The following is a 23187-nucleotide window of genomic DNA, read 5'->3' as shown; positions in this document are numbered from 1 at the left end:
AGGCCATGCCTGAATGGCTTCCACTTTGGCAGGTTCTGGTCTGATCTTACCACTCCCCACTCTGTCCCAGGTAGGAGACCTCTGCCATACCCACCTGACATTTGCTGGGCTTAATGGTCAACCCTGCCCTCTGCAGTCTGCCCAGCACCTCCCTGACATGCCGAAGGTGCTCTTGTCAGGAATGGCTGTAGATAGCAATATTGCCTAGGCAAGCAAGGGCAAACCCTTCTGCTAGGATATGATCTACCAGCCTCTGGAAAGTCACTGGGCATTTTCATCCCAAAGGGCATCTTTGTGAACTCCTACAAGCCAAAAGGAGTCACAAAGGCTGACTTCTCTTTAGCACTGCGAGTAAAGGACACCTGCCAGTAACCCTTGGTAAGATCTATGGTTGCAAGATACATAGCTCCACCCAGCTGTTCTAGGGCCTCATCTGTCCTAGGCATAGGGTAAGCATCTGACTGTGTAACTGTTTAATTTCCTGTAGTCCACACACAACCTGGGGCTGCCATCCTTTGGCACCAGCACCATTACCATTGGGGAGGCCCAAGGACTGTTGGACTCTTGAATCACCCCTAGTTCCAACATCTCCTGCATTTCCTCCCTCAGAGTCTGACTCTCTCAGGCACCCTATAAGGGGCTTGCCTAATAGGCCTTTGGGGTTCTGTATCCACCTAGTGCTGCACCAGGTGGGTGCACCCTGATTTCCCATTGAACATGTCCCCAAACCCCTGTAACACTGGTCGGATTTCTCGAATTTGGGTAGGAGATAGCTGCTGGGACATTGCTACCCCTTCCACTGAGGTGTCAGTCTGAGCCTTACTGAGGAGATCAGTCACCAGATCTCCCTCAGACTCCTCCTGCAATCCACTGCAGATGCTCAGCACAAGGGCCACCCTGTCCTGTTAACATGGTACAATTTCTGCCCCTGCCTAGCAGTTCCACCATGTAGTTAACATCACTTACCCTTCTTACCACCTTGTACGGTCCTTCCCACGCTGCTTGCAGCTTGTTGTGGTCTGACAGGAATGAGAACGATTACCTGCTGCCCCACAGCATACTCTAACTCGAGCATTCCTGTCATACCACACTTTTTTTGTTGGATTTCTGCCAGGTTTTCTTGGGCCAAGCCCATGAGTTCCCTGCACCTTGTCCTGAGGTTTAGGACAGTATGCCACAACAGACTCCTTGTGAGGTTCTCACTCACCCTTCCCACTCCTCTCAAAATACATCTAGAGGTCCCCTAACCCTATGCCTATACAGCAACTCAAAGGATGAAAAACCTGTGGATTCCTGGGGAACTTCTCTGTAAGCAAACAGATGGGGCAAATGTTTGTCCCACTCCCTCTTAAACTGGTCTGCAAATGCCCATAGCATGGATTGATCATAGTTTAACCTTTCAACCAGACCATTAGACTGGGAATGGTAGGGGGTGGTCTTCAGATGCTTCACCCCACAGTACTTTCACAGGCAACCCAGTAGGTCTGACATGAAACTGGCATCTCTGTCGGTCATTATTTCTTTTTGGAAACCTACCCTGCTGAAAACCTCTGACAAAGCATTTGCCACCTTTTCTGCCTTAATGGGGGACAAAGCCACTGCCTCATGGTATTGTGTATCATAATCCACTACCACTAGGATATACTTTTTCCCTGTGGAACTTGGGGTACTCGGAGACCCCACAATATCCATAGCTACCCTCTGAAATGGCTCCTCAATCTCGCAGGCAAAGGCATCAAAGGAGCTCTCACCTTGCCTGTCTTTTGGAACTGCTCACAGTCACAGCCTGTTACATCTCTGGAAATTCCAGGCCAATAGACGTTCTGCATAACTAGTCTCTTTGTGCATTTTATGCCAATATGACCTGCAAAGGGAATATCATGGGCTATGGCTAGAAGTGCCAGGCAGTAGGCTCTAGGCACTACCAACTGCTGTACTCTCACCTTCTAGCTCTCCCTCAGGGGTCCACTCTCTATACAGTAACCCTTTGTCCTGGTATACAGAATCCCCCTTCACTTGAGAATCTGGTGCCTTACTAGCTACCTGCCTCAGGCCTTGCAATGTAGGGTCTGAGAGCTTAGCCTGTCTCAACTCTCCCTTTGTAACCCTTCCCAGCTCCCCTTCCACAGGAAGTCAGGCATCCTCTGACAGTGGTGCCTCACTGTCAGCCTGGTTACTACTACTCACCTCTACCTTTGCAGGCACTCTGTCCAAGGGAACATCAGTACCCACAAGCAGCTGTGGCTCACCTTCTGTCTCCCTGCTACAGAGTAGCTCCCTCCCTGAAGTAACTACCTCGCCAGTCTTGCCTGCAAGTATTCAGTCTGTCTGGGTCTCCCCCAGTCTCTGACTGCGCATAACTGCATCAACACATGGTACTGCCTCATCCAAATCCTTCCCTGTCAGGACATCTGCAGGATGGTAGTTCGGTACCCCTTTTGTCTCAAGACAACCTACTGTTGGCATTTTGTCTTTCACAATTACTGGTTCTCTCACCTTTTGTTCCCACCTTGCCTCCATGGACATCTGTATGCCACATGGCCCCATTGATTGCATTCAGAACATTTAACCCTAGGTCTTGGACATGTACCTGGACTAGTGGCTTCCCCTGATACTGGTGTATTCTGTTGGGGCGATCTGTGCTGCCCACCATGGGTTGCTTTAGACCCATGAGCAGTACTGGGGGTCCTTTTTCCTGTGCAAGGATGCCCTGCTTGCTAGGTATAGGTCTCCCTTGTTCCCCAACTCCTCTGAAGTAGCACATTGTCTATCTGCTAACCAGATCCTCATGTTCTCAGTCAAATTGCTAAGGGCTTGTTTCCCTCACCAAAAGGTCTGCCAACCCTTCAAAAGTGGTGACCTGACATCCACTCGCCCATCTATGAAAATTAAGTGCTCAGTTCAGTAACCTATTCAGACACTTTCATCTGCCTTGCATCTAGGGTTTATAACATTCAATGTCGGACATTTTAGACACCATTGTTAGTTTTACCATGGAGTAAGGGAGCCTTTGGTCAACATCATACTGTTTACATATTCCCAAACATATGAATGAAACTATCAAAATTATCCCCCTCTTTAAACTGCAGAAGAAATTTACTGACCTTCTGTGCTTCTGGGATCCAGTTACTCACTTCCCCATTACCTCCTTGACCCTGGCGAAGAGTCAGCATCTCCTTGTCATGCTGCCTCTCTCAGCTTCCAGGCGTAGCAGTTTCTCATTCTTGGCTTGCAGACATCTGTCTCTCAGCTGCTTCTATTTCAAAACGCCTGGCCAACAACTCAAGTCTCTTTAGCTCCAGATGGATTTTTAAGTCCTCTGCAGAAAGGCTGAGCTGTCCATTCTCTGAGGGTGACACATCTCCACTGCCAGTCTGATCGTCGTCCTGGTTGCTGTTTTCTGATGCAGCTGTGATCAGGGCTGCAATCAGGTCTGCGTTTTGGGTTTCCATGCACCAGTCCCCTAGCCTAGCGCATCTCAGCCAGCTGGCTCCTTGTCAGCTTTCCATACTCCTCTGCTGACACTGCTCTCCCTGACAAACTAAGCTAACAAAAGAAATAAAACAATTATGATCTGAACTGAGTATTCACTGCGTGGCTGATTTAGAGTACAAAACACCTTCAGTGAGCACTGTACACAAGCTACAGGAATTCACTCTACCCACACCACTACAAGCCAATTAGTATTTGCCAACCAATTAATATGTGGTGTGGATATCCCAGCACTGCCAAACAGTTAATAATTGACGCCTGTGCACTGGCTCAGCAATTCAGGAGCTTCAATCCTCACCACTAACGCCAGTGAGGGGTGTCCATATAGGGGAAGGATAATAAATACACACAGTAAAAGACAATTTCTCTTAAGAGCACACAGATCAGTCAGTCTGGGGCTGGTTTCTCCCTTTCTCTCCAGGTCCCTAATAAGACTCCCCACTGACGCTATAGGGTCCAGATCTCACCCTAGTGGGCAAGCTAAAACCTCCAGCACCTTTTCCGTCCAACCAGCGCTTCATGTCCCTGCCCAAGTAGCTGACACTGACACACACACACACACACACACACACACACACACACACACACACACACACACACACACACACACACACACACACACTTTGAGATGAGTTTATACAACCACACAGACACTCCTGGTGACTGCTGGCACAGGTTCTCCAGATGTGCCCCTTTTACCCAGACTATACAGTAGAAATCACTGCCACCAGTCAGCTACTCAAAGGCCCTTATGAAAGTGTGTCAAATTATACTGTGCAGTATTATGCAAATGGTAAGTGCAACCAAACAGTCAAGACTCATTTGGAGTGACTTGGTACAGTATCACTATATACTTGCAGTGTACTCTTGAAGCTTAAATTATCTCTACACTAAACCGCCACAGTTGAAATGTTTAAAGATATTTAGTAATAAAAACATAAGACAATACTTCTTACTACACAGTGCTAGTCAAGAGTTCAGAGATGAAATAAATGTTTTAAAGTAATACAGTAGAAAAGTCCTGACATCACAGAAACTAGTCTAATCTTTCTATTTCCTAGCTATTTCCTAGCTATCTCTAAGGGAAAACCGTTATAAAATCCTACTTTAATATAGACACAGGCAGAGTGGTGAGTTGTATGTTCTCAAGACAAATGCTGCAATGCTGTCATTCTTTCTGTCCTTAAATTGAGAACACAGTACCACTGATTCATTTCAGATTACATTATTTCTTTCTGGTTCCCAGGCTAACTGATCCTGTTTTCTACTTTTCTTTGTATTGTAAAATTTTCCATGTCTGGATGCCTTTGCCTGTATTTCTCTTCAAATGTCTTTTGGTGTTACTTTTTTTTTGTATTGATTAGTTTTGCATTCTCCATTGCATAAATATTGCACTGTATTAGATCTCTTTTTCTTTCCCATGTCCATGCTACTTCAGATGTCTCCGCTCTACCTGTTTGTCCTTTTCCACAGGTTGTCCCAGCATAATGGAACATGGACTTTCTACACTAAATCCTTCACTTTGCAGTTATTCCATAACTTCAGATTCTATTTGTTTAACTTCTGCTTTACTAATCAGCTTTTCTACATTCTCTCCCTCTGTGATCTGTTTTTTTTAATTTTTTTTTGTATTGTGAAATTTTCTATATCTGAGTATCTTTGCTTGTGTTTCTCTTCAAATGTCTTTGGAGTTGCTTTTTTTTCTATTGATTAGTTTGGCTTTCTCGTTTTGTATATTACACCATATCAGATCTTTCCCATGTCCATGTTTCTTTTTTATATCGTTCAAAAATCTCTAGGTTTTGTTCTTTATATGTTCACACTTCCACTGTTGCTTATTTTTCCAAATGGCCCAAAGTTTCCTGGTCTGTATAATGTTTCTGTTGTATTAAAGAACGCAATTTTGCATTTGAAGCTTTTGACAGTTTTTCTCATGCAAATATTTTTTTCCTGTAATTTCTGTTGTCTTCTATCTGGAAGTTATGGGCTTATTGCATAATAGGAACAATACACACTTTCAGTAGTTCACTCTCTCACCTTTATGGCTGTTTTTTGGCTGGTCAGTTTGTTTTTTATGGACTGCTACTACTTATACAACATGGGGGGGCCATGTAGACTTGTATTGGTGTGATTGTATAAATGTGAATTTATTCTTTTATTCAATATGCTTTTATGTAACATTAACCAGTTCAGTATGCTGAATTATAATTTTCTAATATGCTGTTTAATGTGCCTGTATTAATTCTTATTGCATCTTGTATTATATGTTAGCAATTGTGCTTTTCTTCCTGTGCCTCCACTGAAAACTGGTTCTACATCCAGCTGCATTACCTTTGTCAACAAATGAAAGTCAACTAAATGCTTGCATACATAAATAGTTGGGCGTTTGACTTCATGACCCATTTGTTGTGGTAACTACAGTATATAGATGTATTTGATCAAAGAGGTAGAGCATAGCCTGGCCAAATTATGTGGAGGCATGAAGCCCTAACTACAACCCAGTTGACCAGCGTTGGATTAGCTGGATGGGGGTTGAGGGGCTGGTTAGGGGAAGATGGCAGTAGGTGCCACTGACTGCTCTTCTGTGGGGGTGGCTTGGATTGCTGCATTCAAAACTCCTACTGTGAAGCAGGTGTACAACTTGCAGCTGTGGGGGTAATGAGTCCTCGCTATTCTATTAATGAATTATTTGGGCAGAAGGTTGTCATGTGTGTTTGAATGCATGTACCCTGTATCAAGTGGCACATAAAGGGAATCACAGATGAACGGGCTGATTAAGCTCACCATTTTGGGAACACATTGGGTGGGAGTCATCTTCCCTTCTTTTGGGCCTGGCTTTCAATCCTGCAAGGAAAGAATGAGCCAGCTTGGGTACAGGAGAGGGAGCCATTGGGTGATCTGTCTGTGTAGTAGTAAAAGGAGGGGGTATAGTATGTAGCAGTGCAAACTAGAAATGGCACATCTGAGTGGAAGGGAGATGCCTTGTACTCACTGTGTGAGGCAGTGGGAAAAAGCCTGCCCAGTTAGGGTTATAACTGCTGCTCAGTGCCAGTACATGTCTTTGGATGTGCTTGAGTTTTCTGCATTCTCCCCAAAGTTTTACCGAGGACTGCCTGTGCTTTTGTTCCTTGGAAAGAAGTTAGTGTTGGATGATGGTAGTAATGGGGGTGGTGTGCACTTCATGGTGGCATTATTTGTTATAGCTGTTTAACACCTTCATTGAATTATTACTTGTGACATAGGCAAATTTATGTTTATATAAATAATTAAATTGTAATAAACCCACGTTTACAAGCATGCTTCACATATATTGCTATATATCTTATAACCTAAGCAACATTACACAAATTATTCAATTCCTGCTCTTTTTTTTTTTTTTTACACAAAATATCTTTATTAAACTGTCCCTTATGACATAGGCAATCGTACATTTATATAAATGGAAAACAAACCACACTGACAGTCCTACTTGCAAGCATTTTACATCACAAACCATACTGACACACTCCCAGTTGCAAATGTACATCACTTATGTACCTGATCATTTTTCAAACATTACATAGCTCATTTAAGCTATGCCTTCTTTTAAACCTCATTCTTCCCCTGTATTTGTTCCCACAATTCCCATTTTTCTTGTGTAGTTTGCTCCTACCCTTTTATAAAGATCTCCGTTCCAGTTGTTTTATCTCTGTTACTATATTCACTACTTCTAGTATAGTTGGTTTAGATTTTGATTTCCATTTTCTAATAACTGCTTTTTTGGTAGCCATACCATGTCTATGCAATTCTGATTGTGTCGTAGCTTAGAAAAATCATCTCCCTTGTCTCACCAATCTGCCCACCCAGCATCTCCGATAGTGCATCCCGAGGGAATCCTTTAAGTCCACCAACTCCGAGCACTCCAAGAAAATATGTTCTCAATTCCCTCTTTTCCCAGTCTCACCTCCAACATTTGCTGACTACTTTTGGAAAAATTCTCTGGAGTCTACTTTTGGTATAAAATTATCTGTGAAAACATTTCCAAGCAAAAATCCTAAATCTTACAGAGATTTTGTTGATTTGGGAGACTCTCGTATATCCTTGCATTGTTTCTTTGTGAATTGCTTATCCCAATCTCTCTTCCCAATCCTTTCTAACCTCCTCTGATTCTTAGTTATCATGCAGTATTTTATATGCTGTACTAATATTCCTTTTTTAATGGTAACTTCTGTTCTATATTCTCTAAGAACTTTACCAGTGCTGGCCTTTTGTTTAGGACCCCCCCCCTCCCCATATTTATTTCTCTCTCTGTACCTATACTCTTAGATATCAATCCTTGATAGGGAAGGCAGTCTCTAACCTGCAGTCCAAATAAATTCTTGGTGTATTCCCATTCCGTCATCATTCCCTCTCTCTAGTTTATTTGCTCACAATACCTTGGTTCCTTTGCTAGTTTTCTCCAATAAATTCCAGCCCCCTCTTGCCTATTGTCTGCATCTCTAATTGCAAACATCCCTACTGGCAGAATCTCCTTTCTCCTTTCTCGTGTGGTATTAGTTCTTAGGATACTTCTACTTTATAGATATAATATGTATGATTATTGTTCTCCTTGTTTCTTGTGCCCTCCCCCATTGCATCATCATCATCCCTTTGCACTTTGAATTATAGTTTTCTGATTGTGCTGTGTATAGGAGCCTTAACTGTGTAGCTCTGAAATACTACTTCAAATTGAGTAATCCCAATCTGTCCTGTTCTACTGGAAGAATCAGTTTCTCCCACTTGACTCTTGCTGTCTTCCCCTCCCAGATAAAGTCCTTCAGCTCTTAACTGCTTTCCGCAACTTCTCTTCTGTTGATTAAAATGTACCTGACTTGTGAAAAGACTAGTGGGACTTGTATCTTACTATCCAAATCCATGTAACAAAGCTTTTATTTTCTCAGTTTTTATATTTGTATTATCTTTCGTTTAGTCTCTTCCCACATTTCCTTAGCTGCCACACCAGAATAATTTTTAATTTATATTCCTAAATACTTTTATTTTTTCCCCATAAATATGGATATAGCTGAAGCAAGTCATATGTGGGTACATTAATTTACCACTGTTACCTTTGTTTTAACTGCATTAATTTTGTGTGCTGAAAAGATTTGAAACTGTCAATATGTTTCAGAACAGTGTAATGTTTTGTCAACTATAAAATTATATCTTCTGCAAACAGAACTAGCTTTTCTTGACTACCATACCATACCAGTTATATCATTGAATTACTGAGTCCCTTGTTTTCTTTGCCAGTGCTTCTAAATATAATGGCAATAACAAAAGGGAAAGAGGACACCCCTGTCTGGTTCCTCTGCTCAAGCAGAAGTTATCAGAGAGGACTCTGCCCACCCACTTTAATTTTCTCCTCCGCTCCCTCATATATCCTCCTAATTAACCATATAATTTTTTTCAGGAAATCATTGCCCTGGTCATAATGTCCCAGCTTAGTCTGTCAAATGCTTTCTTTGGATCAAAACCCACCAACAACAATGGTATTTTCTTACATTCTGCTTCCCTCTGGGTCATCAGTGTCATGTTCATGTTGTCAGATGTTTGCCTTCCCTCCACAAAACCACACTGATCCATATCTATCAACACTGGCATTATGTTTTCCAGACTTTTTGCCATTCTAGACATGAAGACTTTTTTTTATAATCATGGCTTAGTATTGAAGTGGGCCTGTATGAAGCTCGATCTGATGGCTCTTTATACTCTAAATATTGGAGCTATCACTGCTTTCTTCCAGGATGTTGGTACTTCTTTTCCTCTTAAAATACTATTAAACAAAACCTTCCAGATCTTTATCAATGTTTTCCCTCCTGGCTTCCAAACTTCCACAGGAATACCATCTATTCCTGGGGACTTTCCTGTAGATTGGTTGTACATCACAATTTTTCTCATCTCCTGCTATCCTGACTTTTGGTAATTAAGTCTCATCTACCTCTGACCTTGGCATATTTAATTCTTCCATAAACATTTCCATTTGTATATTTTCTTGAACTTCATATTTCTCTGCTTTATACATTCTTTCATAGAATTTCTGAAATATTTCTAATACCTCTACAGTATCTCTTGTTACCTTCCTTGTTATAGGCTCCCTAAGCTTGGCGACAGCCCGTTCTGCTTTCTTTGCCTGACTCGTGCTAAAAGTTTTTGTGCTCTACTGTTATAAAAAAAGCAGTTGCTTAACAGCAATCTTTCTAAACTCTTGTATTATCAAGGTACTCCCTTATTTTTTTGCTTAGTATTCTGCAGATGTTCTTGATGTCAGAAAAGTGAATAACTGTATTTGGAGCCAGAGGTTTTGCCAGGAGTCCCCATGGAGTCTCAGGCAGATACTTATTGTTACAGGATGTGCCCTCTCAGGAGGGTAGGCCAGGCTGGGGGCTTCTGGTAACTGTGTTTCTTCCTCTCCTTCCCAAGTAGTTTAGGCCTCCTCTCTTGTTGCCAAAGCTTTAGAGGTAGGTAGGTCTTCAGTGTCTGGGGGCTGGCTTCTCTCTCTGGCTCTGTGCCTAAGAAACATATGCTTAAAATGGCTGAAGATTTGATTACTGTAATTTTGATAGTTTTGAACAGTGTTCACAGGCTTCAGAGTCTTCTGTGGAAGACTTACAAGAGTTTCCTACTTATTCTGATTCTGATGTGGATGATTCTTTCAGAGACTCTTCACTCCATGAGGGAGCACTAAAAAATGGGAAGGCCATTACTCTGATTCAGGGAAAAAGGGAGGGGAATTTTTTTTTTCCCAGCATAGGCCCTTAGCTATTCCTCCTGTGTTGAATGTGGTGGAGGATGTTTTGCAGAGGCTTCCCTGAACCCTGACTCCTTGCCTCCTGCTCCTGTTAAGCCTGATAGGAAGCTTCTGTGGTTAAAAATCCTGTACCCTCTGATAAAGAGGCAAGGGCTTTGGATAGGTGGGGTAAGAAGGTGTATACTTCTTCCACTCTAGCCATGACATGCTAAAATATCAGAATTATCTCCTTTCACAATTGAAATCTAAGGTGGATGCTTTAAGAATTGCTGGATTTGGTTCATGTGTCTGAACAAGTGGGTAAGCATTCTTTGCAGTGTGGTTTTGATGCTGTTCAGGCCTCCTCGAGGGTGGCTGCTACTAGTTCTGTTCTTCGCAGACATGCCTGGTTGAAGGATCAGAATTTAGCTGAGCATGTTAAGACCAGGATTTTGGATGCTCCTTTACAGTCTGATGTGTTGTTTGGACCGCCTGTGGAAGCAGTTTTAAGAAAATGGAAGACAAAGCTAAGTCTATGCAGACTGTTAAAGATTTTTGCAGGTGCAGCCTGTAGAAATTGGCCTGCTAAGGGGTGGACATATCCAAGCTTATGGTTCCCAGTCTAGGGGTAGGTCTTCTAGAGGGGCAGGGGGCAGGCTCAAGGTTCATTTAGGCAGAGAGTTCACCTGCTCAGACTTCTGGTGAGGGCAAGACCCAATGACCTGCCTTTTCAGCTGCCAGTGGATTCTCTCTGGCAGCTCCTTGGGAGGAAGACTGTCCTCTCTTTTCAAAAGAAATTGGGATTTAATCACTCAAGACAGATGGGTGCTGGATATCATTCATCACGGTTACAGATTTTATTTCGCATGCCAGATGTTCCTCCTCCACAAAGAAAAGAGGCTCACAAGCAAGTTTCTCAGTTACTCCAGATATTTATTCTCGCCTGTTCCTAGTACCGATTTATCTATCCTCAACACTTATCTGGACATTCCCAAGTTCAAGATGTTGACGTTACAACAACTGTTACCTCTGCTGGCAAGGATCACTGGATGGTAACTTTGGATCTCAAGGAAGCTTACCTTCATGTGCCTATAATTTTCATTATCAGTTCTCTGCATTGGTTCTGGCTCCAGTGATAGCTGCCTGATTCTGGCTCAAGAAAAGGAAGACCTTCTACAGCATCTGGAATATGTCATAGCAGTGCTAAGATGCCTAGGGTATTCTGTGAGCGAAATAAAGTCCAGTCTAGTACCCTCTCAAGACATGTGCTTTCTGGGTGTGAGACTGAATACAGCAGCCCAGATGGCCTTTTAACCCCGGACAAACAAAAGAGTCTGTCACTTTACTTCCATCAACTATCTCATCAGTCCGTGCTGACTGCAAGGACAGTCCTTCAAGCATTAGGGTTCATGGCATCTTGTATTCTGGTGCTTCCCAATGCCAAACTGCATATGAGGAAGCTGCAATGGTATCTCAAAATGTATGGACACAGCACTGCCAGGATTTGGACACTGTCATTCAAATAATACCTTGCCTTCAAAAGGAATTCTTGTGGTGGGCTCAGGAATGTCACCTAAACAAGGGACTCTCTGACCCCGCCAGAGGCGGTCAGATTTTAACGACAGATGCCTCGGACACTGCTTGGCTTTGGAGCATCTAAATGGAAAGTGGATACAAGACAAGTGGCCTGCCAGACTACAGCATCTACATATCAACATGAAGGAGATGTTAGCAGTCCAGTTTGCATTGATGGCTTTCAAGGAGTTACTTCTTCCAGGGCAGGTGTTGATTCTAACAGACAACACAACTGTCATGTGGTACATCAACAAGCAAGGGGACACATTCTTATCCTCTATGCAGGCAAGCAATGATTTTATGGGAGACTGCGTTAAGCCTGCAACTAACTCTTCAGGGCAGGTTTCTGCCAGGAGCACAGAACTCCCTAGCAGATGTGTTAAGCAGACAAATCATGGATGAAACTGGATCTTCATGTATTTCAGAAATTGACAGTGTCATGGGGAACTCCAGACATAGATCTGTTCGCTTCTCCACTAAACCACCAGCTGCCAAAGTATTGCACAAAGGGGTTTCATCACACAGCTTGGAAAGTGGATGCTCTGTCTTTCAGTTGGAAAAACCTTCATGTCTATGCCTTTCCACCTCTGCCTCTTCTTCCAAAGGTATTATTAAAGGTCAGACAAGACAGGCCAAGGATGATTTTGATAGCTCCAGATTGGCCTCGCAACACTGGTACCCACTTCTAGTCTTGTAAAGAAGCCTCCATGGCCTTTACCTCTGATTCCTCATCTGTTATCTCAGAAGGACGGTCATCTGCTCAATGTCAAGCTTCAATCTCTTCATCTCACAGCTTGGCATATTCTGTGTTGAAGCACAGCAGGTCTCAGCTTCCTCAACAAGTTTTAAATGTGATTATGGAAGCTAGAAGGCCTAGTACTAGGAGAGAAAAATGGAAGAGATTTTTATTTTGGAGTACAGCAAAGAATTTGGAGATTTCAGAGCCTAATTTGAGTGTGGCTCTTCAATATCTTACTGAATTATTGGACAAAGGTTTGTCCTTCTCTTCCATAAAGATTCATGCTGCAGCAATTTCGGCTCACTATGATTGTGACTCCTTTGTTCAAGCAGTTTCTTAGAGGGGCAAAGAATATAAGACCTACTACTGCTTGGGATCTCAATTTTGTGTTGGAAAAACTTACTCTACAACCTTTTGAGCCTGCAGCTACTGCTGAATTGAAATATTTGTCATGGAAGACTGCTTTTCTGTTGGCTATTACTTCTGCAAGAAGGGTGTCTGAGTTGCAGGCCCTTATGGCAGTAGAGCCCTTTTGATTTTCCATAAGGACAGGGTATCATTAATCCTTCCTTTATGCCTAAGGTGGTTTCTAGTGTGGCTTTAAACCAAACTATTCATTTGCCTTTTTGCAGATCCTCAAAATAAAGGGGAAAAGATTTTGCACACTTTAGATGTACACAGGCAATTGCGTTATTATTTGAGCAGGACTAAGAATTTTAGGCAGTCTCAGCAGTTACTTGTTTCTTTTGCTTTGAGTTCACAGGGCAAGCCTGTGTCAAAACAAACTATTTCTAGGTGGATTGGCTTTTGCATTGCATTTTGTTATTCCCATCATGGCAAAGAGATTCCAGCTGGGATTAGGCCTCATTCCACTAGGGCTACTGCCACTTCAACAGCATTTCTAAGGGGTGGCAACTAAGGATATTCTGGAAGCAGCTACTTGGAGTTCAGTGCATACTTTCTCTAGGCATTATCACCTGCCTATATACTCTAAGACTAGGGCTGGTTTTGCCACAGCTGTTTTACAAGGCATGTTGTCAGCTCCTGCTACTTTATAATTTGCCAGCCTCCCTTGCCTCTGCTTTGGGATTCGACTGCAGCAATGGAAGACGAAGAACATAGTACAGTTTTGTACCTACCATAAATGTAGATGTTCCTCTGTGTTTAGGGGTGGTTGTGGTGAGTTTACATGCTTATATTTTATATATATATGTATATATTGTTGTATATATTATACATGTTTTTGGTGCAGGTTGTTTTGGGGACTTGTCTTTTTGGGTCTTCTGACATCTGGGGCAAGAAAAGAACTATACCCAATAGTCAGGACTGCAGCAATGGAATCCTCGAACATCTACATTTATGGTAGGTACAAAACTGTACTTTAATCCTTTTGTTCTGTGAGATTCCCCCTATTCTGCGATACATTTGTCAGTCTCTGTAAATAGGTCTTGTTACTTCTTCATCATAGCTCCCTTTCTTTTATTTCCACCCTATTTTTAAACTCCACCATAATTTTATCCTACTCTCTAGCTATATTTTCAGAAGTAATTTCTGTCCTCTGGAATAGCTCCTGAATAATCTCCACTATCCATTCCTTAAATTCCCTCTTTTCAAGAGATCGGTGGGAAAGTGCAAGTGTCTCGTTTTTATTTCATTACCCATTGTTTTTATTTTAGTTGTTATTGGTGCCCAATCTGAAATAGTTATTGGGAGCATATCAAGACCTTTAACTAAATGCACATGCTCCTGTGAAATGCAAGTTCTGTGTAGCCTAACCCAGTTTTTGTCTTTGGGAACAACATATAAATTCACTCCAAACTCCTATTACTGAATTCATGTCTTCCATGTCAAATATTTTCATAAATTTCTTCAAAAATCTACTCTCCTTTATTATGCTTTCCTTTCTGGGCCCCCAAACATATTCTCACTGCTGCAAATCAAATTCCATTCTCCACCTATAAATATTCCTTGCTGAAAACTATTTCTTCCAGAATTTTCTTAACCTCATTTATAGGAGCTTTAGGTGGTACATAAATCCATACAAGTGTAATCCTCCTCCTCCCTTGCCAGTAGCCCCTTAGCACTACAAATCTGTCATAATTGTTTTGTCCTCTTCTGTTACCGTTTGAGCTCCTTTTGCAATTAATTTAAGTACTCCTATTTTCCTTTGTGCCAGATATTCAGCTGAATAACCATCCTGAAAACCTTTCTTTATGAAATTCACATGTTCAGTTCTTTTCAAGTGTGTCTCCTGTAACATAGCTGTTTGCACTCTTACATTTTTAATATAGTTTACTATTTCTTTTTTTTGCATTTCTGTGAGACCATTGACATTTAAAGACATTACAGAAAGCATCATTGTATTAAGTTATTATCCCTACCTTTTATTTATAACACCTTTTTTGTTAAATGTCTAGTTCCAGCTTTTTTGTTGCATGCATATACTGTTTGACAGGTTGAACTTTTTAGTTGTTCCTAATGGGAACAAATGACCAATACTGACAGCCATACTTGCACACTTGAATTAACCTAAAAGAATGCTAAGACACCTTGTGCAGCCTGTGCTTCTACTAAGTGCTAATTTGTTTTGTCTTATCTTTATAGCTCTCCCAGCAGGGCAAACCCATGAATGCTTTCAGAGAACATTATTTTCTAGCCAGTTTCTTCTTTTTTTTTTTTCCTTAGCCAATCACTCTCCAGCAGACTGTAACCAATTTCACTTTCTCATATTGTTTCCATAGAGACATGAGGGCCAGAAACAGAACTGCTGCTAAGCATACATTCATTTGCTGGAAAAATCCTCATAATAATCAATATTTTTCATTTACTTGCTTTCTCTTAAAACTTGTTACCAAATCAGTGTAAGGTCCTTAATCCAGTCATTCCCTCATGCAAGAATGACATTTACTTCCTTTCTCTTAAAACTTGTTACTAAATCAGTGTAAGGTCCTTAATCCAGTCATTCCCTCATGCAAGAATGAGAAAAAGTACATTCTTTTTTCTTTCATGCTCTTTTTAGCAATTATTTTTTTAACTTTGCAGTGTCTACATTTGTTAAAACTGGACAAGAAGAAGCAGAGAATGGATAAAGAAAGAAAGACACCGGCAACCATTTACAATCCCCATTACACTTAAAATAGCTGAGAACTTTCATTTATAGCATGGAAAGAAAACCATACACCACAAAAATACTATTCAAGATTTTTTTTTCTTTACCAACTGTTAACTTTCTCCCCTCTCTTCCCCTCCCCCCAAAGCATTTTTCCTGACATTAATGACATGGACTAGGGCATAGATTTTACAGTCCCTCACAAGTTCAACAAATTCTGAAAGTCCAATATTTCCAGATTTAATTTTTCTGTCACATTTCACAAATATAATTATTGTACTGCAATCCCACATTATTACTGTTCATCTCCATCTTCCCAAATCTTGTCTCTGCTTGGTTTCCAATGTACTCTCGATTTTTCTAGTCAACTCTTGTGCTCCTTTCCTTCTCTCCAACATTTTCTGTTGAAACAGTGGAAAAGGTTTCAAAAGTACAGTCTCTCTCTGGTCTTTATTACCAGAAGAACAAGAAACAGAATATCCTGTTTCACAGTTCACTTTTTGTTGCACAAACATTTTTCCCCCTTAGCATGTACTTCATAAAAAAAGATTTTGTCTCTCCAGGGAAGAATATCTTGAAGACAGCTGGGTACAGCAGTTTGAATCTCACACGCATGTCTTGACATTCCCTGAGTAGTGGAATGAATTTACTCGTCTTCTGCCTGGTGTACGAGTAATCATTCTCCACAAACACTCTGCTGTCTCCCACTTTTGGTATTTTGTCCTTCTGCCACAGTTTTGTCAGAATCGACCACTCCTGCTGGTAGGATTGCATCTTTACTATTAAAGGTCTAGGTTGCTTTCTCATAGCTAAGTTTGGAGCATGCACATGATGATGTGCCCTTTCAGATAACACCTGCTGTGGAATACCAGTCCAGTTGCTTATTTGTGCTTTCATAAAATTTAATGCAGTCTCTTCCTTCCAGCTTCCCTGGTAGAGCTGTAAATCTCAGGTTTTCCCTACAATCAATGTCTTCTAATTCTTTTATTTTTTTTAAACGTCTCTTCCTGAGTGGTCTCATATTCAGCCAGACTTTTCTTCATTTCACCCTTTGATTTTTGCAGCTTTGTCATCCCATCTGTATATCTGTTTAAAGCTTCTTCCATTTTTTCAGCCTTTTATTGTTTGTGCTGATATAATCCATCCTAGTTTCATTTATTTAAACTAGGTCTGTGTACAGTTGTTTTTTTTATTTTCTTGTAGGGTACTGGAAGGTAATGTCTGGAGGTTCCTTTGCTTTTTGCTAAGCAGCTACAGAATTTTCCCCAGTCAGTGTTTCTTCCTCACTTTCTGTAGCTGAATTTTGTTTCCAGGTGATCTGCATTTCTTTTTTCCTGGCATCCAGGCAATACACTTAATAGCCAGTTAGTGAAATGTGCTTATAAGCATAAGTCTACTGGCCTTCACTGTTTTTTGTTTTCACACTGGGAGAGCTAAGGTTAAGCTGTTACTCAGATGTGCAACCATCTTGGAAGTCTTGTTTTAGCTGTTATAGCAATGGCAGTGACCTGTAGTAGTCAGGCTGAAGTATAATTGGAGTCTTGTTGAGATGGCCACCACATCCTCTTCTGTAGGTAAAGGATGAAGAATGGCAACAGTGTATAGTGGCATAGCTATAGGTAATGCATTTATTTAGGAAAATTCACATTATTTTTTGGGCTTGCTAACCCACTGTTTACCTCTAGTTCCCCTTAGCTTGTTTCTCCACCTAAGAGTGTAGCTTAGTAATCTTCATCATGCCATGGGAAAGAGTCTTTCTTCATTCTGCTGAAGTTTAAATTTTCCAGTCCAGTTTCTTTATAGCTGGGAGAGGCAAAAGTCTCTATCTTTTGGAGGTGGAGATTGTCATATTTGCAGGAGGTTTGGATTATTTCTTGCTAACTTGTCGGACCCTTGGCATTGGACTTTCATTGCTGTCAAGATGATTGCTTGCATACTGCCGTACGGAACAGTTCCCAAGTTAAAACCCTGCTGCTCCATACTTGTTGAGAATCCATGGCCAGGACTAGCCTCTGCTAGAGGGTGAATTATTAAGCCTTTCCTCTGGCTGTCCTTCCCCAAGGAATGAGATCAGGCAGACGCTTAGCTACTTAATCCCCCCCTCCCCCAGGGTGGCTGTGCATAAAGCCCCTAGTTGAACCCAGGTGACTGGTTTGCATGAAGGTGTCTAGAAATTTGAGTAGTAATAGCCGACTACTGATTACCTAATGAGAACGGAGTTGTTTTTTTGTAGTGAAAACTTCCATTGTAATCAGCAGTGTAGCCAAGAATTTCTGTTTTATTCTCACAGCCTCTTACTTCCTCTCGCCTCATAGTTAAAAATGTAAGAACTTCATAAAATGTTGCTCCTTATAAGCTTAATAAATGTGTACCTTTATCAGCCATAACCATTACAGCTTGTCTCTAACTTATGTACACGTTTATGTTGTAGATAAGCTAAGCAATTTATTTTTCAAAGATGGTCAGACAAAAGAACACGAATGCTGTACAAAGTATAGACTAGACTGTGAAAGGTATGGGATAGTTTAGAAAAGGGAAGGAACAAATTTCTTGGAAAGGAATGGAATACATTTCTTGGAAAGGAATGGAATACATTTCTTGGAAAGGAATGGAATCTGAGAGAATAAAACATGCGGGATAATGTTCAGGAGAGGGGGAACAATTTATGGAAAGCTGGAGTGAATGAAAATTGTTAAAAAGAACCTATGTATGCTGCATTGCAGTAGCAATGAAAATGTTATTGTGGCTTGTCTTATTTTTTTACCCATGTATGTAAACTTGCATTACAGCATAAAATGTGGTGATTTTATAAAGATGGTTTGGAGTATGCTTATTTCCTACTAAGAGAACCACGGTGGGTAGCACAGTAAGAGAGGGTTGTAGCTAGTGAATTTCGTTTTGTACTCGCAAGCTGTTAAGGCTGCTTTCCAACCTACAGGAAACATTTTGAAGTTGTTGCCCCCAAGCACTTAAATGCATACCTCATTTTCAGCTATTCCTCTTAAAACCTTTATATTATATTGACTATAGTTGGCAATCATCCCCTGTAAGCAAGGTATGTCCCTTTTGGTGGAAGCATTTAGACAGCTGTAGCTCTAATGTGTTGAATTTTGTATAAAATGTACTCTCTCTCTAGAATGCAAAGAGTATACCTGACTACATTCTTGTTACTGCCTCGCAACACTTTGTTCTGTAGTTTGCAGTTTGGTTGCTTGGGGTGATTTCTGTGTGGAAACTCCATGTTCTTGTGTCCATGTAGGTTTCCAGTGGCTGCAGCAGTTTCCTCTCACATCCCAAAGTGTGCCATAGATCGAAGGTTATAAGCTCCAAGTTGCCTTTAGGTGTGCATAGTGAGGGTCATTGAGTGCGTATTTCTCCTGCGACAGACTAGTTTCAGTCGAGGATTACTTTGTCTCTGCCTTTTTCCCCACTGAGTACTGGGGTAGACTGCAGTTCCCCTGAGCCCATGAATTGGATGAAGTGGGTAATCAAAGAATGAAAGACTAAATGCATGAGAATTACTTCCTTGGTATATCCATTCCTGGTAAAGATGCCCTGAAAAAGTGTTAAAAAAATACAAGTGAAACAGCTTGCATGCCTTTTACATTTAGGAAATAGAGGAAGTGAAAATGAGTCCTTGTTTGGTTTACTGGAAAATCATTGTAGCTCTGACTGTGTAGTTTGTCTGACCACAAGTATTGTGAGACTTCCCTAAAGGACTGAAAACTGCTTAAAACATTGCAAAGATTTATCTTTTGTATACGTCCTCACAAACATGTGTCTGATACTTTAATTTGGAAGATTGATGCACATAAATAACTGGATAAAAAAAAATCTGCAAGACAAAGCTGTTCTATTGGCAGCTGCAAAATGGACTTCATAGTTTCTAAGAAAGGTCTAGCTTGTTGGGTATGTGTATTTGTGGTTTTGCAATTGCTCATTGTGTTATAATTAAAAATGATTATAAAGGGATTACATACATGATGAATTATGATGAAATGTATACTGATATGATCTTGGTGTTTTTCTTATTGATTTATCCAGATTCACCTGTTTTCCCTAACTGACCTTGATTGTGAATTATCCGGGCTGAAGGTGTTCTGAATACTGAAGGCGTTCTGAGCTTTGAAAACATTATTGGTGGGTGGTCTTAAGTTATTTTAGTTCAAAATTTGTTAGTTGCTGTCATTATTTTAATTAAAAAAGTTACATCTACTGGAATTTTTTTTCCATTATGATAAATAGTAGTTTGGGTAAGGGGAGGGCTAGGTTTCATCTGCTGTCCTTTGCTGCTCATTGTGTATGGGAGGATCAATGAGTCATCAAGTCATGTGATGAGTGCATCTGCTTAGAATTTCTTCCTGTTCTATTGCCGATTTGCTGCATTGCTGTTTAAAGAGCACACTGCTTTACACACTTGGAATATATTCTCTAGCTGTTTTTCACCTTCTGACAGTTTGGTTTTGATTTGTGTAATATATAATTTGAGTAAGGTAGGAAGCCTTTTTTTTTTCCTGATTTACTTGAAACAGAATATTTTATCCTGTAACTTTGAGTAGTGGGCTACTCAATGAGCAGTGTTGAAGGACTAAGCTTGGATTTATTGCTCCTGTCAATATTAGGATGGTGCTGGAAAGGGCAGATTGCTGATATAATTTCTAACCGAACGAGAGCAGAGATGCTGGAAGCATTACAAGTGGTTGCAATACCATCTTTGATTCTGTGCTGCTGTTTTAACAAACCTCTTATTCGTCTGTCAGGATGACAAAATGCTTCTTTAAAGTTATGTGTTGTGCTGACGCCTGATGCACTACTTCAGTTAACAGTAAGACTCTAGCACATTTATCAGAAACTAGTTTTCAAATTTTATATTCCTACTCTTTAAATTCCATGAGGGCGAGTGTGGACATAGTTGCAGATTTAACTTGATAGGCTTGGTGCTGTTACTTACTTAGGTTCGTGTAACTGGTCTTTGAGAAATTCCAGCTTTGGGAGTGTTTGCCCCCTGCTGACTGAGTGCCGTTTGTTTTGCTCTTAATATAGGAAGCCCCCAAAATAATTGAGTCAAAATGTAACAATTGACGATGGGATTTTATTATTCTAGATCTGCAGAAAGAACCAGTTTTGTAGAACTTTCTGGGCGTGAGGTCATCACCTTGTATACCAGTGACTGTCAGTGGTGTACTGTATTTAGCTTTTAAATAAGTCTGTCACATTGATCTTATAGTGTGGATCCAGTGTTGTTTCTTTGTCTCTTTTAATTGAGACAGAGCATTGAGCAAAAGGACCTTTTTTAGGCTCATCTCTGAAGCATTATGGGGTTAACTGACTTGGAGTTACTTGAAAATGGAGTTTGAGGGACTTGAAACTTGTCCTACATGAAGCAGTTTAATAGCTTATAGCATTAATCTTCTGTGCTAATTACCAGTGTAGGCCTAGAGTGGATTTTACTACTTTATTTTCCCGCTGTTTAATCCTCTGAAATCGGAGGTCTTTGGTGCCACTCTTGCTGCAAAAATGTATCTTGTATTCTTATAAAGCGTGCACAGTTAATGCCAGTGCTTTGTCACTGAGATTGTTGCAACAGATGTGACAAAATTCATTTTCTAGGTACAGCTCAAACTAGCCTGGATCATAGGTTCATAGATTAGTACTAGACTAACTGTCCTTCTAGGCCATTTTAAGCCTAGGCAATTACCTCATGTGAGAATCAAACCCTGTACCTTGTGTCTGTAAGGTAAACACCTTAACCATTATGCCAACCAACCATTCTTTTGTTTTTGTTATATTAATTGTGGCTTTACAAATGGTGCCCAAGAGAAATTGATATCTGTAGAGCAGTAAATAGAAAAAGTATCTTGCCGTTGGGATTTCAGACTGTAGTATTCTTCAGAAATAACCTAACCTATGTATTGTTGTAAAGTGATTCACTTAAAGTTGAGCAGCTACTTATGAGGCTTCATTAAATTTAATGAACAACAAATTAAAAGCGTGTTGTCTACTAAATAATGTTTGAAATTATTAACTGGAGCAATTTTTGCTACATTACAAAAAAAATTACACAACAGTATGATGATTCTTTTGAAGATAAACATGAACACTTAGATGCCACTGATGGGCGTATAAATCAAATGAATCCCAACTATAAAAGAGACAGTACAGTGCTCCATACTTTTTTGGTCAAGTCCACTCTAATTTATTAACTTGGTTGCTGCTGGGCTTCTATTTCTGCAGTGCTAGGTATAGCCCTCGTTATTATAATATAATATTTTAATGTGGGATATCTGCTGGAGTTGACTTTTCTTTAGGGGTTTTATTTATAACAAAATACTTAACATCAGACGCTTTTTTGGCTCTCATGACTCATTTGCAGTGTTTTTTTTTTTTTTTTTTTTTTTTTTGGGGAAGAGTCATAACTTGGTTGTTATGAGCACTGTTTAGGGCTTAATAAACCAGACAAGGGACATGCAAGTATACAGCACAAAAGCTGAATTGCTGTGTATTTTGTTCTTTGGCTTGCTTTGCTTTGTCTGACAAGAGTGCTACTTCAGAAGCAGAACGTTTGGAGAAGCAAACAATTTTTTGAAAGGCATGCAAGTGTTCAAAAAAAAAAAAGGGAAGAAGACAGCATATGCCAAATGAGTCAGAGTCATAAGGCCAGGGGTCTGACTGAGGATTCTAAGCCTGTTGTTCCAAGTGAGACATATCTTCCTCCAGGTAATGGTAATCAGAATTGTTCCACCTCATAGGCTGACGTACACTGTAGTTTCCATGTTTGTGCATCATTACATCTGTAGGGAAATATAAAGATGTAGCAGCACAGGGAAGGGGTGCTATTTGCCTCCCCCAAGACCTTTGCTCAATGATTTCTTCTACCTGCACTGACTTGGCCTGTTTGTTCCGGTGGAATGCGAGCGAGGTATTCCTGGGGTAGGTGAGAGCCCTGTTCGGGAATCCCTGTTGTGACCGTACATTCTCTCTTGAGCCTCCAATATCTGCTTCCTGAGTGAAAGCAGGTCTCCACATGACATGTTCCCCATGGCTTCCTAATGCTTCAGTGTAGTATGACAGTGCGTGTGTGGTTGTCTGGGAACTCCATTAAGTGAACATCTGGTATTCCTGGTAGGTGTCACTAATGTAATAAACCAGAGCCTCCACCCTCAGCCAAGGAGCTTGTTCCTGCATACTAAAAATGTTGACAAAAATGGCACCTGATATTAAAATAATTTTCCAGCATGAGAGAAAGTAGCCTTCTACTTTAGATGCCTGTAAAACAGATGTCATATGTTGGATTGTTGATTTTAATGTAGTGATATTGCTCATGAAACTCTCTTGGTTTCTGTCAATCCTTTTTAGGTGATTTTTGTTTGTTATATAATAATTTATTAGGACCACTGGAGACCAGATCTTAGTGGAATGGAAAGGCGCCTGTTTATGTACCATTTATTGAAACTTTAGAAACCTGGATGCCAGATATCTGCATGCTCAAACTTGACATTTGGGGATCTGATGGCAATCGCCCAAAGC

General features: G+C 40.7%; 1 long non-coding RNA gene across 1 annotated transcript in view; it reads left to right on the top strand.

Annotated features, from left to right (window-relative positions):
* The window catches only part of LOC122803508, a 159072-nt gene that overhangs the window by 88524 nt on the left and 47361 nt on the right, over positions 1-23187 (top strand). Inside the window, exon 2 of the long non-coding RNA XR_006365125.1 lies at positions 19705-19800. This is a non-coding gene — a long non-coding RNA (uncharacterized LOC122803508). The remainder of the gene's footprint in view (positions 1-19704; positions 19801-23187) is intronic.

Source organism: Protopterus annectens, chromosome 5.part1 (assembly GCF_019279795.1).
Source record: "Protopterus annectens isolate FY-2018-M chromosome 5.part1, PAN1.0, whole genome shotgun sequence".
Taxonomy (NCBI): domain Eukaryota; kingdom Metazoa; phylum Chordata; order Ceratodontiformes; family Protopteridae; genus Protopterus; species Protopterus annectens.
Note: the sequence above shows the minus strand (reverse complement) of the source record. Positions and strands in the feature narration are given on the sequence as shown.